This window comes from Panthera tigris, chromosome B4 (assembly GCF_018350195.1).
Source record: "Panthera tigris isolate Pti1 chromosome B4, P.tigris_Pti1_mat1.1, whole genome shotgun sequence".
Taxonomy (NCBI): domain Eukaryota; kingdom Metazoa; phylum Chordata; class Mammalia; order Carnivora; family Felidae; genus Panthera; species Panthera tigris.
The window spans coordinates 58373542-58390359 of NC_056666.1; the positions used below are offsets into that span (position 1 = coordinate 58373542).

The 16818-nt window shown below is 36.3% G+C and overlaps 1 protein-coding gene across 13 annotated transcripts in view; it reads right to left on the reverse strand.

Annotated features, from left to right (window-relative positions):
• Window positions 1-16818, reverse strand: part of LMNTD1 (lamin tail domain containing 1) — a 452554-nt gene that overhangs the window by 265056 nt on the left and 170680 nt on the right. The window contains exon 1 of one of the 13 annotated variants that reach the window (XM_042991979.1): window positions 11526-11652. The exons of 11 other annotated variants lie outside the window; for them this stretch is intronic. The gene's annotated coding sequence lies outside the window, so the exon portion shown is untranslated. Of the gene's footprint in view, window positions 1-9650; window positions 9668-11525; window positions 11653-16818 lie in introns of those variants that run through there. One more of the 13 variants, XM_042991977.1, reaches the window with a different exon arrangement.

A 16818-nucleotide genomic window follows, 5' to 3' on the forward strand; every position in this document is an offset into this window, starting at 1 on the left:
TCTTGCCATCCAAGTTCACATGACTAAAAAGTCATGTTCTTTCTTCCTACAGATCATTTCTTAAGCTGTGGATTTTGGAACACTAGTTTTATGGAACATTAAGAGTTATAATGTCTAGAGTAAACATGTTTGAGAAATACTGATTTAAACAGAGTTTAAACAAGTTTTTTTTTCTTTCTTTCTTTTTTTTTTTTTTTACTACCAACTTTGTTTATATGCATTATAAATCTCCAGTGGAGGGTTCTAGTGTCTAGTGTCTAGCATTTTCCAAATGTGTTTTGTCACAGAACTCCTTTTTCTGGCAAAACCAGAGTCTCTAAGAACTTACAATGCATGGGACAGAATTTAGGAAAACCTATAATATACTCTGCTGCAAAGTCTCCTTCAGTAGAGACCTTTTAAAAAATGAAAGAGTTAATTCACAGACTCACAGAAACAGGGTAATTCAAATTCCCAGTGGCTACTGGATTTCCCTCATCTTCAACATATGGTAACATATTTCTGGTTTGTCTGTGCTGGTGAACACTGGATAGATGACCAACTCTACCTTCACACAACTCTGAACTGTTAGGAAAATCCCCCACTTTCTAACGTATCTCCTTTCTTCTCCAAGTTACTGTATGAAGTCAATTCTTGACCCCAATGAACAGTAAAGCAAACCTTTCTCTACAGCCACGTTTAGTCACCATATATTTCACTTGTTCACTGTGTAGTCATAACCAAACTTCACTGACTGAAGAATGCAGGCTATAACTACCGAATTTCTGATGCAGCTCAGTGTGAAAATAAGGGGGCACAGAAATCCTAGATCAGGGATTCTTTCTTCACAGTCCAAGGGCACAGTAAGATAACCCCTGTCTGGTATTGCAGCATCCCAAACCCTCTGCCCTTTGACATTTTTCATGCCTCTAGTCTTTATATGTATGGAAAGAAGACTCACATTACAGTTACTGGAGAGGTAGATAGCAGTGCTCCCCACACCTATGCAAGTGTTCCCTTAAGCTGCTTTGTGATGCCAAACAGCAGCCTTTAAAAGCAGTGCTGACATGAATGTCAGACACACCCTGATGCCTAAGGATTAGGGCAGGTTGTGTTTCAAAACAGACGTGGTTTGCACTGTATCAACCCTAGCATCACGAGACAAAAGAAGACTGACTACAGACTCCTCTCTTTACACCACAAAAACTTTCTCCCTAATGATAAAGCATTTCTCTATAAGTATAGTCTTACAAAATGATATATGTTTCTTCTTTCCTCTTTAAAATAAGGTAAGTGGAGAAAGAAAGCAAATGTAATGTGGAAATAACCAATATAATTATTTCTTCAAATGTCTGAATCCTGTAGGCATATAAATATAATCCTATATTTGTTGATCATAAATTCCCAGAGGGCAGGATTGTGTCTTATTTGTTTTGCTAACCTCCACAGTTTCTAGCAGAGTGATATGCACTTAGTAGGCACCAAGAAACAGTGAAGTGAATTAATGAGTTTATTCCAGTTACTTGATTAGAAAGAAAAAAGTAGAAAAATTATTAAGAAATACATTCTCACTGGGGCACCTGGGTGGCTCAGTTGGTTAAGTGTCCCGCTCTTGATTTGGGCCCAGGTCATGATCTCACGATTCGTGAGTTCCATCCCCATGTTGGGCTCTGCACTGATAGCTCAGATCCTGCTTGGGATTCTGTCTCTCTCTTTGTCTGCCCCTCCCCCACTTGCTCTCTAGCTCTCTCTCAAAATAAATAAAAATAAACTTAAAAACATTAAAAAGAGGCTCTTAAATTTTTTCTTATAGAATAAATAGACTTACTAATTTCAAATGAGACCTCTTCTTGGAGAAAATTCAGAGATATTTCATAAAATCCTGTAAGATCATTAGTTCCTTGGAAATATAATATTCCATTTAAAATTTTAAGTAGGGATTTAGTAAAAGTGACTTTGTGCCTTAAATACAGAACCTGCCCAAACTATCCTACCCCTATAGTCTCCTTCTTAGAACTAAAACTGTATTGATACTCTCTTTAATTCATGATTATTTAGAAATAAGCAGAGAAAAAAATATATATGCACACACTGTATAATCCCAAATATAATTACCTGAATGTGAAACATATTTCCAGTTAATATTAAACAGTATTTCTGACTTTGATATTGATAATATTTCAAGTGCAATTGGCTAACAATCAGGCTAACAACTACCATGCAGATCTACTAATAAGTTCTCTCCCTCCTCACTTAATAAACAAGAAAACTGAAACCTAGAGGGAATGGCTACAGTACCACTGCCTAAGGTGATCCAGCATGTTACTGGCAAATTCTGCACTAGAAACCAAGTTTCTTAGGTCCTGGTTCAAGTTGCCTTTCTCCAAAGTTGATCTTCCAGGTTTCCAGACCAAATCAACTCCACCTCTGTTGACCTGACAGCCTCTCCTCATGGATCAAAGAATTAGCCTCATTAGAAACAGGGTTGTTGTGTTTTGTTGTTGTTTTTTTTTTCTTGAAATCACATTGTTTGACACCATTTCTTCTTAGGGCTTTGGCTTTGAGATTTTTTTTGCTAATAAAGAGAGATGTTATTTGTGTCAACAGCACACTTTAAGAGCTAAGCAGTCACATGATTGCACCTTGAGCAAGACATTGAAAGGAAGATTTGTCTGATAACTGAACTCTTTCATGCCAGGGTACATTGTCATTCAAGAAAAATTATTCTTTCTTCACTGAGGAGTGGATGTTATTTATATTGTTTTAGGGTTCTCTTTATTCTGACAAAAAAAGGCAATAAAATACTTGCTACATTTGTGACAAAAATAAATAAAACAAATAAATATATAAATAAAGTAAATCCTGTGTAAAGGGTATTTTAGAACACAATGTTCCCATTATGTACCAGGTTACCATTCTCTGGATAATGACTAGGGTGGTAGCTTTAATAGTTAATTAATCCTTCACGAATCTCACTTGAACTTGAAGTTCAGCAGCCTTTTTCTTTTCTTATTCAGGGGACTATCACCGGGTTAGCTAAATCACTTATAAGACATGTTTTAGGATCATGGTATTTCTCAAACAGGCAATCCTGGTGAAAGAAAAGTCCAACTCTACAGAGTTAGCCAAATCATATTTTCTTGCAATTCAGATCAAGGAATTTATTGAGAGAAAGAAAACAAAACAAACACTTGGTCCAAGACCCAGACTCCACCTGTAATTGCATCTTTAATAAGGATTCACTTGGCGGTGACTCTAATAGCACAGTAACTTACAGAGAATGATAAGGTGATGCATAATGGAAGCGTTGGGTTTAAAGTACCCTTTAGACGGGCTTTTCTTTATTTACATATTTATTTGTTTCATTTATTTTTGCCACATAATGTAGCAAGTATTTTACTGCAATTGTTTTTGTCAGAATAAGGAGAGCCCTAAAACAATCTAAATAACACCCACCCCTCAGTGAAGGGAGAACAATTTTTCTTGAGTTACAATGTGTTCTAGCGTGAGAGAGGTCAGGTCTATTTCTTCACGAATATTTTCCAGTTTTTCCAGGCTTAAAGGAATCAACAGATGAAGGGAAAAGGGAAGTGCATGCCAGAAGTCCCTGAATCACACTGGGTCTGCATTTACTCCTCTGGAGTCTTTTGCTGTCTGGGGAAGTAGGGTGAGCCTGGCTGACTCAGGGGGACAGATCTGCTCAGTGTTCAGTCACTTAATGTCAGCTGGCTGGGGCAGGACTCCAGGGGAGAGCAGTTTATCAGACACAGAGCTCTTGGGAAAGCTCACCACTGAAGAATGGGCCCCATGGGAGCAGAACACTATCAGCTAAACCATCTGAGTTCTGCTTCCTATTACGATTCCTTTTAGCAGGAGAAATGATTTCCTGGTGGTTGGGCATGTTCAAATTTATTGCTTTATTTGCTGGCTATTGAATTAAGGGGGAAAATCTACCACGAGAGTTCCTTAGCAACGATGAAAGGTCATTCATCTCATCAAATTCTGTCCTTTCGTAGCTCTCTATCTAGAATTTCTCTAATGGCTACTTAATAATTCTAGCATTTGGTCTCAGCAGTCTTCTCTGCATGAAATACCTGTTTTGGCAAAGTTCAAAAGGCCTCTATACTCACTAAAAATGATCTGTTTGGGAGAGTGTATGTCTAATGATTCCAGAGTGTTTGTTTCCATTGTCAGCATACACATAACCACACTCAAGTAACCATGAAACATGCACATACATTTTAAGTATCTCTAGATCCTGAAGGGTTACTTTGAAGAAATTCTTCCACAGATCTGTATAGTTGGCATTGAGGCCAAATAATTCCTTTTCAATAATATATTATATAACATTATTGACATTACATTCTTCCAAGAAATAGTGTTTGCTTTGATTACTATCCATGATAATGAACAGTATTATAATTACTAATCCATATAAGGCTACATGCATTCAAAAATCTGGTTCTAAGCAATAGTCAGTATTTTAGTTGCATAATAGATTATCTGTACTCAGATACATTTCTTAATGTTCATTTAATTGCTAGATACTCCAATATGTATATGATAGTCTTCTTCTTAGTAGTAGTAGTAGTATGTCTAGTTTGACTCTTTCAGTCTCATCTACCACCCGTGATTTATGGCTACTCACACATTTTAACTAGTTTTGAGATGCTATTTTCAGTTCTGTATTGTATAGGGTATAGGTCCCATGAGGGGTCAACATGGCACAAAGTTAACAGATTTTGACTTGCAGCTGGACCATTTGGATACACTTTTAGACAGGGATCCTCCTGGCCTCCTACCAGTGCATTAGCACCCTGTGAGGGTCCTTGATCTGTTGCTACCAGCTCAATAAACTACAGGTATCAGTACATGATACAAATATTTGGCAACATCTCAAGTGAAAGGTAGCAAAACACAGTGGAAGGTAGCTTTGGAGTCAAATTGAGTTTAAATCCTGCTCTGACACTTAATCTGCAAAATAACCTTGGGCAGGTTATTTTACAGTTCTCTGACTTCTGGAGATAAAATTAATCATAAAGAATTATAGTTGGGTTTAATATAGTTGGCCATGCAGAGAAGTGGTTAAAGGCATAGCTGCCTAAGTTCCAGTTGAGTCTTGTCTTCCATTTTTTAGTTGCTCAACATTGGGCAAGTTAACTTAAGTCACTCTGCATCTTTGTTTCTTCACCTGCAACATGGGGATAATAGTTAACTTCTCACAGGGTTTTGGAAGTAATAGATTTTAAAAATAAATGAAAACCATCTTTCAGAATATTTTGGCACATAGCACTCAATATTTATTTTTATAAAATTTATCTCGGGTTCCTAGCATTAGTAGGTATATAATACCCTAAGTCCAGTGTCTCTTTCACCCATGTTTCTGTACATGGTCTCTTTTCCCTGTGGTCTAACTAATGCCAGAGACAACAGCCATGAGAATGGGAGTAACTGAAGAGTTAGTGAAAAGAACTGATTCCTGTAAAACCTTCTAGAAAATATACTCTATTTTTCATCTTTGTAGGTGTTATTTTCAAGCCCTTAAAATTATTTCTATCTTTGAAATATCTAATCCTGAAGCTACATATTGTCAAGAAAAAGTATCCTTCAGTTATTCTCTCTACTGAAATATCTATGTTTGTTTGTTTATTTTTTTATTTTTTTATTTTTATTTGAGAGAGAGAGAGAGAGAGAGAGAGAGAGAGAGAGAGAGAGAGAGAAAGACAGGGTAGGGGAGAGGGGCCGAGGGAGAGAGAGAACGAAATCCCAGTAGACTCCATGCTCAGTGCAGAGCCAGATGCAAGGCTTGATCCCATGACCCTGGGATCATGACCTGAACTGAAATCAAAGTCAGGCACTCAACCAACTGAGACACCCAGGAGCCCCTGAAATATCTGTGTGGTTTTTTGGGTTTTTTTTACTGAAACAGTTGTAACTGATGTGAACACTCATCAGTCAAGATACTTGGAAAAGGTTTTTCTATTTTCATTAAATAGTACCTATCCCAAAGAGAAATGCCTTATGCCTTCAACATTGCTTTTAGAATGATACATATTTATGACATAATAGTATGCCACTCTTGGAACACTTTTGCATTTACGTTTCTAAAAATTGATATTTACATAAATGTTCCTCAAGCATTTGTGTAATTCTCTCAAGTATACTCCTCAATGATTTTACATATACATATTCCTTTCATCTTCTAATAGCAGATTTGCCTATCTCCTCATTCAATCAGAATATTTTAGATGAATACTGAAATAATTATTGACTTTATAAAAATCATGTAATCACAGCTGGGTATGGCTGGAAATGATATACATATTTTATCAGTTTTAAAACAGACTTGTTCTTTATAGCAAATTTCAAATAAATGGATTTTTAAATTACTTTTGATGTATAGTTTATATTTATAAATGAAGGTGGTTTACCTTTGCTACCATCTAAAGAAAGCTTATTATCAACTTCTAAACTTTGGAAATGTGGAAGATATTTCTATTTTCTATTGGTGCACAATTTATGCATTTATTACCTGTGTATGTGTATACTTTTTTATATATCAATAAATTAAGTATAAATACATAGTATTACATATTAAAATAGCAATAGGATATGCTACTACTGCAGCCAAGGCACCATCTTTCTCTAACCCTTCCTCTAATAATCACTTCCATCCTCTCCCTTCTATTACCATCACCACTGATCATGACTATGGCACCATCCATACCCATTCAGTAATCATGATAAGGGATACCAAATAATTCTGTGTTTCTATGCTCTGCATGCTTTTTCATAGGATCTCCATCCTCCCCTAGCCTTCATCCCTACCCCAACATATGCACATGGGCCCATCACACTCATGCACACACACACACACAAACACACAATACTACTGTAAGTTCATGCCTACAGTGAGAATTACCTTAACCATGCTTAAAAATTTATGCTGTTTTCTATTGTGCTTGTACATAGGTAAATTATCCATATATAATAAAAATATATTTTAATTTCTATATACATTTATACCTGCAGGTATATATATATATATAACATATACCTATGTAACTACATAATAGTATGTATTACATATGTAATCACATATATGACTACACAGATTTTTATTTCCTTCTTTTTGGTCAAACAGTGGTTTTCCTTCCAGATGTTAATTATACATAGAGGAAGCTAAATATTCTCCCAATGACCTCGCAATCTAAGGGCAAATTTGACACCATTCACAGACACTTCCTTTCTGTTTACAGTATTTCTACATGTAACCTGGAGCAGATGGGAGTTGGAAGTAGGGGAATGGACACACACTCTCTTAAGGATTTTAGATATGCAGCTGCAGTCTCCATAAATGTTAGGTTTGGATGTTTTTCCACACTGCATTTAGAATATGTCAAAAGGAGTGAGAATTAATAAACACAGGCTATGAGAAAGTTGGTCTGTTTTTAAGCATAAGTTGCAAAGACTGTTTTATCCCAAGTTCCTTTCTGAGTACCGAGCACACTGTAGGCACTCCAAAAATATAGATTAAGTGACTGGCTGAATGAATGAATATACTGCAGTCATGGTTCAAGTCAAAATGAAAAATGGAGAAAAAGAAATTTGTCTCTCTTTTTTTTTTCAGGGATTCATCACTATGCATTCTGAAGATAGAGAAGCGAATCTGGTGGCCTAGAACACATGTGCTATTTCCTAGTCATGCAAAAAGAAACTTCACAGAGAATCAGAGTCATGATCTGGTTTCAGAACCCTAGACATGGACTGAGATCAAACAAAGAAGTGGAAGAGAGGTCACTTAGTCTAAACATACTCATATTCCTTAATCAATAAGCTTGTGAACTAATGAACACCTTGTTCTCTCCATCTGGCCTCACTCAGCCTATGCAGAAAGCTCCAGAGTCAACAGCAAATGTCTGAAAATCATGTCTCATAATGACAGTCTGGTATTACCAACAGTGTACTGATCCTAGTGTGGCTACCTCTTACTTTCTAAATTTAATGCTAGTACAAAAAACAAAATAGGATGGGAGTCTTGGCCACTGCCACCTTTTTATTTTTTTATTTTTTGAAGGAGAGAGAGAGAGAGAGAGACAGAGCATGAGTGGGGGAGGAGCAGAGAGAGAGAGAGACACAGAATTCAAAGCAGGCCCCAGGCTCTAAGCTGTCAGCACAGAGCCCGACACGGGGCTCAAACTCACAAACTGTGAGATTGTGACCTGAGCAGAAGTCAGATGCTTAACCAACTGAGCCACCTAGGCACCCCAGGCCACTGCCACCGTTAAGGAAAATGTCATCCTGGGACACCAGGGTGGCTCAGTCAGTTGAGCGTCCAACTCTTGAGAGTTCGAATCCTAATTAGTGCAGAGCCTGCTTGGGCTTCTCTCTCTTTCCCTCCCTCTCTGCCCCTCCCCTGCTCATGCTCTCTCTCTCTCTTTCTCTCAAAGATAAATAAATAAATATTGAAAAAAAAAAAAGAAAGTGTCATCCAGCAATCAAACCTTCATAGTCTTGTGGGTGGCCACTTTAGGAATAGCCCCACAAAGGATGCTTAGTACACAGTTGACTAGGCTTCTCTTTGGAAACTAGAAATCCAGTTGACCTTCCTGATCTCCTCTGACTCAGCATTTCCTCAGACTGATGCATTTGCATACGTTCCATGCAGTCTAATTCTTTCTAACTTAGTAATAAAAACATGGCAAGATAGGATACACACCATGTTTCATGCATTTTAATGTCCTAATATTTGTTAACTTGGAATGAAATATAAAATATATCCAGTTTTAGCACCCTAGCAAGCTGAATGCCTGGCCATCTGTTCATTTCTAGCTTTTATACTTCTTAGCCATTTCACTTCTGCTTTTAATTGTAACTGCCACTTTTATGCTGATAGCACAAATCCTGAGACTCTTTTTAATGCCATTTCAAGTCCTCTTTCTGACCCTTGGCTCATCTAAAATGATGGCTTAATCTCAGTTGCTTTTAAATTTATGTTTATACCCAGGAAGTGTTTTCTTGAATAATACAATTTCATTTTTAAAATCTTATTTCCTGTTGCTTTGTTTTGTTTTGTTTTGTTTTGTTTCCCACATTGGCTAAATGAGTCTGTAGTCTGGTCCCTAGTACTGTAATTTTTTTCTTTCATGTCTTTCTCCATTCCATCACAGCTGAAACTTTCAATCACATTATCCTATTGCACATTATGAGTTTGCTTTCACATTGCCACCTACTCTGCTTAATTAAATAATTTGTTGACACACTCAGATTTCTGTTTACTCTAGCTCTGGCATTCCAGCCAAGATGATTACATCCAAGGCTTCAGGATCTGCCTGTGGTAAAATGTTGAAGTAGAGAAAATCTGTCTTTGAGTTTTCTCCAATAGGACTTATTAACTCTATTTCCTCTCTTCTCTCCTTCATTTCCTTTCCTCCCTTCTCTTTTTTTCCAACACGTGAACGTCTATTTTAGATATTCCATCCACTCCTGATTTTAAATACTCTTCCCCATTTGTCATTAAACCTAACTGTAAATCCATTGTCCCTATAAGGTCAAAAATACGGTGAAATTAGCAAAATCCCAATCCCACTATTACTACTAAAGTATTAAATAATAAGACTGTCAGTTCTTAAGCATTTAAGATAGTTCAACTCTGTTGAAAATAAAAGTACTTGTTCAATGTCATCTGTACTCAAGGTGCCATCATAGGTACTAGGCATATGAAGAGGAGTGAGACACCAATCCTTGGCCCGTGGGGTCTAGTAAAAAAAACAGGCACAGGCATAGAAAATTACAATATGTTATGATGGGTTCCATGGCAGTTAGTTACATGAACTCTAGGAGCACAGGTAATGGGCAACTACTCTGAGCCACCCTCCCTTCATCTATAAATTCTATGTTTTCTTTCTGAAATGAGTGTCATTTTATCAGATTTTTTATTAATAGTAACTGTTTACATTTGTTGAGAAAATACCATATGCCCGCCTTTGCTCTAAATATATTTTATACACTAATTCACTAGTTCTCATAAATGATACTAGTAAGTTGACACTTAAAGCCTCATTTTATAGATGATAAAAGTAAGGCACAGAAATATTAAATTACCTGCTTAGAGCCACACAAACAATAAGTGTCAAAGATGTCATTTAAATCCAGTCAGTTTGGCTCTAGAGCAGCACTGGACAAAAGAACTTTATGTGCTTGATCAAAATGTCCTGTATCTGTGCTGTCCAATACAGCAGCCGCTGACCACACGTAGCTATTGAGCATTTGAAATGTGGCTATTTGCACCAGAGAAACTGAATTTTTTTAAAATTTTTTAATGTTTTATTTATTTTTGAGAGAGACAGAGACAGAGTGCGAGTGGGGGAGGGGCAGAGAGAGAGGAGACACAGAATCTGAAGCAGGCTCCAAGCTCTGAGCTGTCAGCACAGAGCCAGATGCGGGGCTCGAACCCATGAACCGTGAGATCATGACCTGAGCCGAAGCCGGACGCTTAACCAACGGAGCCACCCAGGTGTCCCCAGAGAAACTGAATTTTTAATTTGACTTAACGTTAACCTAATTTTAATAGCCTTAGTTCCTGACCATTAGGTCTGCTCCTCATCAGTAAGCTCTATTCCTTTCCAAAGCAAGGTGGTAGTGAAGTGAAAAAGAGGGACCAATCTGAATAAAGATATCTGGTGTGGCCTCCCATCAGACATGTTGAGGGTTTAATAGTCTGTTCTAGAAAACACTTGAAGATTTGAAAAGATAAATGCTCTTAAGGTGGAATAATTTATATGGAATGTAAAGGCTGAAATGCTGAAATGTAAAGGCTGTGCCTTCCACCAGTAACCTCTCATCAAGGCAGGTCCATCATTTATTCCTCTTGGAACCACACAAGGCAAGGGTACACAGTGGTGGGTACACAGTGTGCTGCCCAAATCCCCTCTATAGGACTAAGACCCTCATTCTTCTGGCTCCCAGCATTGTTGGGGGCTGCATTACTCTCCATGAATTGTCTTCACCGAAGAGAGTCATGTCACCCAGGTCATACCTCCTTCCCTGATTGGCTGATGCAAGAGTTTAAGGGCTCAGTCCCTTGCCCCAAGATGAGTCACTCCGAAGGGCCATTTTAGCTCTTGAGCTCCTTGAGAGATCAGCTGAAGCCTTTGTTGGGACTGTGTTGTAGTTCAACTCCTCCCTCAATCCAATGCTGTTTCCTTCACTGCCCCACAGATGTGAACACTAGGGTGTTTGCAATAAACCTCCTGCCTGCAAATCCCTCTTTCAGAGGCTATTTCCCTGGAAACTGACCTCAGACAGTAAATATTACTATTATGGTTACCCCCATGATACATATGAGGAAAGAGAGGCTTGGAGAAGTAAAGTAATTTGATCAAATTTAAACAAATAGTGGGAAAGGGATGTAAGCCAGAATGGATGAGAACATCCTATGCTCTCTATCATGAGCAGCCTCTCTGCTGCCTCAAGAACAAATGCATGAAAAAAAAAAAAAGAAAAGAAAAAGAACAAATGCATGCACAAATAAATGAACTCTCTACCTCTACATCTAAAGATGTCTCCCATCAAGGTTATGGGCATCTTTGGGCTTTTCCACCAAGGAAGGGAAGCTGGCGTGGACCAAATCTGTGGTGTTTGCTCAGGAAAATACAACAGGGTCTAGCACCTCCAGATAAGCCTAGGATAATGCACCACTGGGGCTCCTCTACCATCTTTTGGATCACTATGACATCACACAGGCCTTATCTTTGAAACACTTTTTAAAAATCTGAGATTATTCAACTACAGAAGAGAAAATTGAGGTGAGACAATTTAAAAGGAAAAAAATATTTGTTTTGAGGATGATAATTAGCTGTTTCTGTTTCACATGACTAAACAGAGAAAGTGATTGTAAACATACTCATGTAGTGTGTAAGATAAACATGAGAAACAATTTCCTAATAGTGAAAATTGATTGTGAGTGATTCTTACACACAAGTTGTTATTGTGGAATCTTTTCCTCTGAAAGCAAATCATAATAATTTCAGAAACTAATAAAATATTTGGAGATAATATAAAATATCAACAAGTTAGAATCGTTTCTAGAAACTGCATATGTAGAAACTTCCTTAGTTCCCTTTAAGATATAAAAAGCAACTGTGTCTGGAAGACTTTGAAAAAGTGTCTGGACTGATGTTTTAGGTCATTTCAAAAAGTTAGGAATGGATCCATAACCTCACAAGATAGTTGTGCCTTAAGGAACTGAACTCTGTGATTAATTTGGGTGGAAAAAAATGAGGGTATAACAATAGGCCTTTCTTTCCAATGTCTTTTTTTTTTTTCCAATTTTTCCTGAGACTCTCTGTTAGTGTTTGTGGGTAAAAAGGAGTCATTTCATTCAACCTAAGAAATATTTATATCATATACATCTAGTAATAGAGGAAGACAAAAAATATGACTAACTTTTTCTGAGCTCGTCTGTGTATATATGTGTGTGTATGTGTGTGTGAGAGACTTTTCTTAAAACTACTTTTTCTAGCATTATTTTGAGACACACTCTGTAGTAGTTTATACTAAATATATACCCAGAACACATAAAAGGTGATAAAAAGCTCTCTTGGCTACATATAAGTAAGAGGAAAGATTCAGTTAACTCTGAAGTCTGCATAAAACAATGCTTGCACTTCCCGTGTTTGTTTTTTTCATTTTTTAAATTTCTAATTGAAGTATAGTTGACATACAATATTGTATTAGTTTCAGGTATACAACATAGTGATTTGGCAATTATATACATCACAAAATGCTCACCAGAATAAGTATAGTTATTATCTATCATCACACAAAGTTATTACAATATCATTGACTATATTCTCTGTGTTGCACTTTTCATCCCTGTGACTTATTTATTACCGGAATTTTGTACCTCTTAAACTCCTTCACCTATTTCACCAATCCCCCTACTCCTCTCCTCTCACAACCACTAGTTTGTTCTCTGTATTTATGAATCTGTTTCTGTTTGTTTGATTGTTCATTTGTTCTGGGTTTTTTGGATTCCACATGTAAGTGAAATCATATGGTATTTGTCTTTCTCTGTATGACCTATTTCACTTTGCACTTACCCTCTAGGTCCATCCATGTTGTCACAAATGGCAATGTTTCATTCTTTTTATGGCTGAATAATATTCTATTGTATATATGTACCACATCTTCTTTATCCATTCATCTATTAATGGACTCTTAGGTTGCTTCCTTATCTTGGCTGTTATAAATAATGTTGCAATAAACATAAAGGTGCATATATCTTTTTCAATTAGTGTTTTCATGCTTTGGGTAAATGCCCAGAAGTAGAATTACTAGATTGTATGGTATTTCTGTTTTTAAATTTTGGGGGAAATTCCATACTGTTTCCCACAGTGGCTACACCAATTTATATTCCCAACAATGCAAAAGTTTCCCTTTTCTCCACATCCTCACCAATACTTGTTATTCCTTATCTTTTTGATACTAGCCATTCTGACTTGTGTGAGGCGATATCTCCTTGCATTTTTATAATGACTAATGATGTTGAGCATCTTTTCATCAATTGGCCATCTGTATGTCTTCTTTGGAAAAATGTCTATTTATGTCTTCTGACATTTTTAAATTGGATTATTCATTTTTTGGATATTGAGTTTTATAAGTCCTTTGTATATTTTAGGTAATAACTTTTATCAAATACGTCATTTGTAAATATCTTCTCCCATTCTGTAAGTTGCCTTTTAATTCTGTTGATTGCTTCCTTCACTGTAGAGCAGCTTTTTATTTTGATGTAGCCCAATAGTTTTTTTTTTTTTTTTTTACTTTTGTTTCCCTTGCCTCAGGAGACATGTTTAGAAAGAAATTGCTATGGCTTACACCAAAGAAATTACTGTCTGTGTTCTCCTCTAAGATTTTTATGGTTTCAGGTTTCATATTTAGGTCTTTAATCCATTTTGAATTTATGTTTGCATTTGGTGTAAAAAAAAAAAAAAAAAAAAGGAAGAAGTGGTCCAGCTTCACTCTTCAGCATGATTCTGTCCAGTTTTCTCAACGCCATTTGTTGAAGAGACTTTTTCCCATTGAATTTTCTTTCCTGCTTTGTCGAGAATTAATTGACTATATAATTATGGGTTCATTTCTGGGTTTTCTATTCTGTTCTATGACCTATGTGTCTACTTTTGTGCCAGTACCATACTGTTTTGATCACTACAGTTTTGTAATATAACATGAAGTCCAGAATTGTGATGATTCCAGGTTTCCTTTTCTTTTTCAATGTTTCTTTAGCTATTTGGGGTGTTTCGGGATTCCATACAAATTTTAGGATTGTTTGTTCTAACTCTATGAAAAACGCTATTGGTATTGTGATAGAGATTGCATTAAATATGTAGAATTCTTTGGGGTAGTATAGATATTTTAACAATATTTATTCTTGTAATTCATGAGCATGGGTTTTTCATCAGTGTTTTACAGCTTAAACAGTACAGGTCTTTTACAGCTTTGGTTAGGTTTATTCCTAGATATCTGTTTTTGGTGCAATTGTAAATAGAACTGATTCCTTAATTTCTCTTCTGCTGCTTCATTATTGGTGTATAGAAATGCAACACATATCTGTACTTTGATTTTATGTCCTGGGAATTTACTGAATTCATTTATCAGTTCCGGTAGTTTTTTAGTGGAATCGTTCAGGTTTTCTATGTAGAGTATCATGTCATCTGCAAATAGTAAAAGTTTGACTTCTTCCTTGATGATTTGGATGCCTTTTATTTATTTTTGTTATCTTATTGCTATGGCTAGGATTTCCAGTACTATGTTAAATAACAGTGGTGAGAGTGGACATCCCTGTCCTCTTCCTGACTACAGAGGAAAAGCTCAGTTTTTCCACATTGGAGATGATGTTAGCTGGTGTTTTGCATATATGGCCTTTATTATGTTGAAGTATGTTTCCTCTAAACCTACTTTGTTGAGGGTTTTTATCACAAATGGATGCTGTACTTTGTCAAATGCTTTCTCTGCATTAGTGAAATGATCATATGATTCTTACTCTTTCTTTTATGAATGCAGTGTATCACATTGAATGCTTTGCAAATATTGAACCACCCCTGCAAACCAGGAATAAATCCCACTTGATTGTGGTGAATGATTGTTTTAATGTGTTGCTGGATTTGGTTTGCTAGTATTTTATTGAGGATTTTTGCATCTATGTTCATCAGGGATATTCGCCTGTAGTTCTCTCTTTTAGTGGAGTCTATCTGGTTCTGATATCAGGGTAATGTTGACTACGTAGGATGAATTTGGAAGTATTCTTCCTTTTCTATTGTTTTGAAATACTTTGAGCAGAATAAGTATTCATATTAACTCTTATTTAGATGTTTGGTAGAATTCACTTGTTAGGAGGTTTTTGATTACTGATTCAAAATCTTTGCTGGTTATAGGTCTATTCAAGTTCTCTACTTCTTCATGTTTCAGTTTTTGTAATTTATATCTTTCTAGGAATTTATCAATTTATTCCAGGTTGTCCAATTTGTTGGCATATAGATTTTCATAATATTCATTTATAATTATCTGTATTTCTGTGGAGTTGGTTGTTATTTCTCCTCTCTCATTTGTGATTTTATTTATTTGGTTCCTTTCTCTTTTCTTTTTGGTAAGTTTAGATAGGGGGTTATCAATTTGATTAATTTTTTCTCTTCTTCCAGAGTTTTATTTATTTATTTATTTAGAGAGAGAGAGAGCGAGAGAGAGAGAGAGAGAGAGAGAGAGAATATGCACACACATGAGCAAGGAAGGGGCAGAGAGAGAGGGAGAAAGAGAATCACAAGTAGGCACTGTGCACTCAGCACAGAGCCTGATGCAGGGCTTGATCTCACAAACTGTAAGATCATGACCTGAGTTGCAATCAAGAGTCTGATGCTCAACTGACTAAGCCATCCAGGCACTTCTATTAATTTTTTTTCCCAAAGAAACAGTCCCTGGTTTCATTGATTTGATCTATTGTTTTTTTTTCAGTTTCTATATCATTTATTTCTGCTCTAATTTTTATTATTTCCTTCCTTGTGCTGGAGTTAGGCTTCATTTGTTGTTCTTTTACTTAGCTCCTTTAAGTGTAAGGCCTGGTTGTGTATTTGAGATGTTTCTTGCTTCTTGAGGTAGGTTGGTATTGGCATATACTTCCCTCTTAGAACCACCTTTGCTGCATCCTAAAAGTTTTGGACCGCTGTGTTTTTATTTTCACTTGTTTCCATGTATTTTTTAATTTCTTCTTTGATTTCCTGGTAGATGCGTTCATTGTTTAGTAGCATGTTGTTTAACCTCCATGTATTTGTGTCCTTTCCAGATTTTTTTCTTGTGACTGACTTCTAGTTTCATAGCATTTTGTTCAGAAAAGGTGCATGGCATGGCTGTGATCCTCTTGAATTTGTTGAGAATTGTTTTGTGGCCTATTTTGTGACCCATTGTGGAGAAAGTCCCATGTGCACTTGAAAAGAATGTGTATTCTGCTGTTTTAGGATGGAATGTTCTGAGTATATCTGTTATGTCCAGCTGGTTGAGTGTGTCATTCAAAGCCATTGTTTCTTTGTTTATTTTCTGTTTAGATGATCTGTCCATTGATGTAAGTGGAGTATTAAAGTCCCCTACTATTATTGTGTTATCATCCATTAGTTCCTTTATGTTTGTTATTAATTGTTATAATTATATATTTGGGTGGTCCAATGATGGGTGCATAACTATTTACAATTATATATTCTTATGGGATTGTCCTCTTTATGAGTATATAATGTCCTTCTTTGTCTCTTTTTATAGGCTTTATTTTATTTATTTATTTACTCATTTATTTAT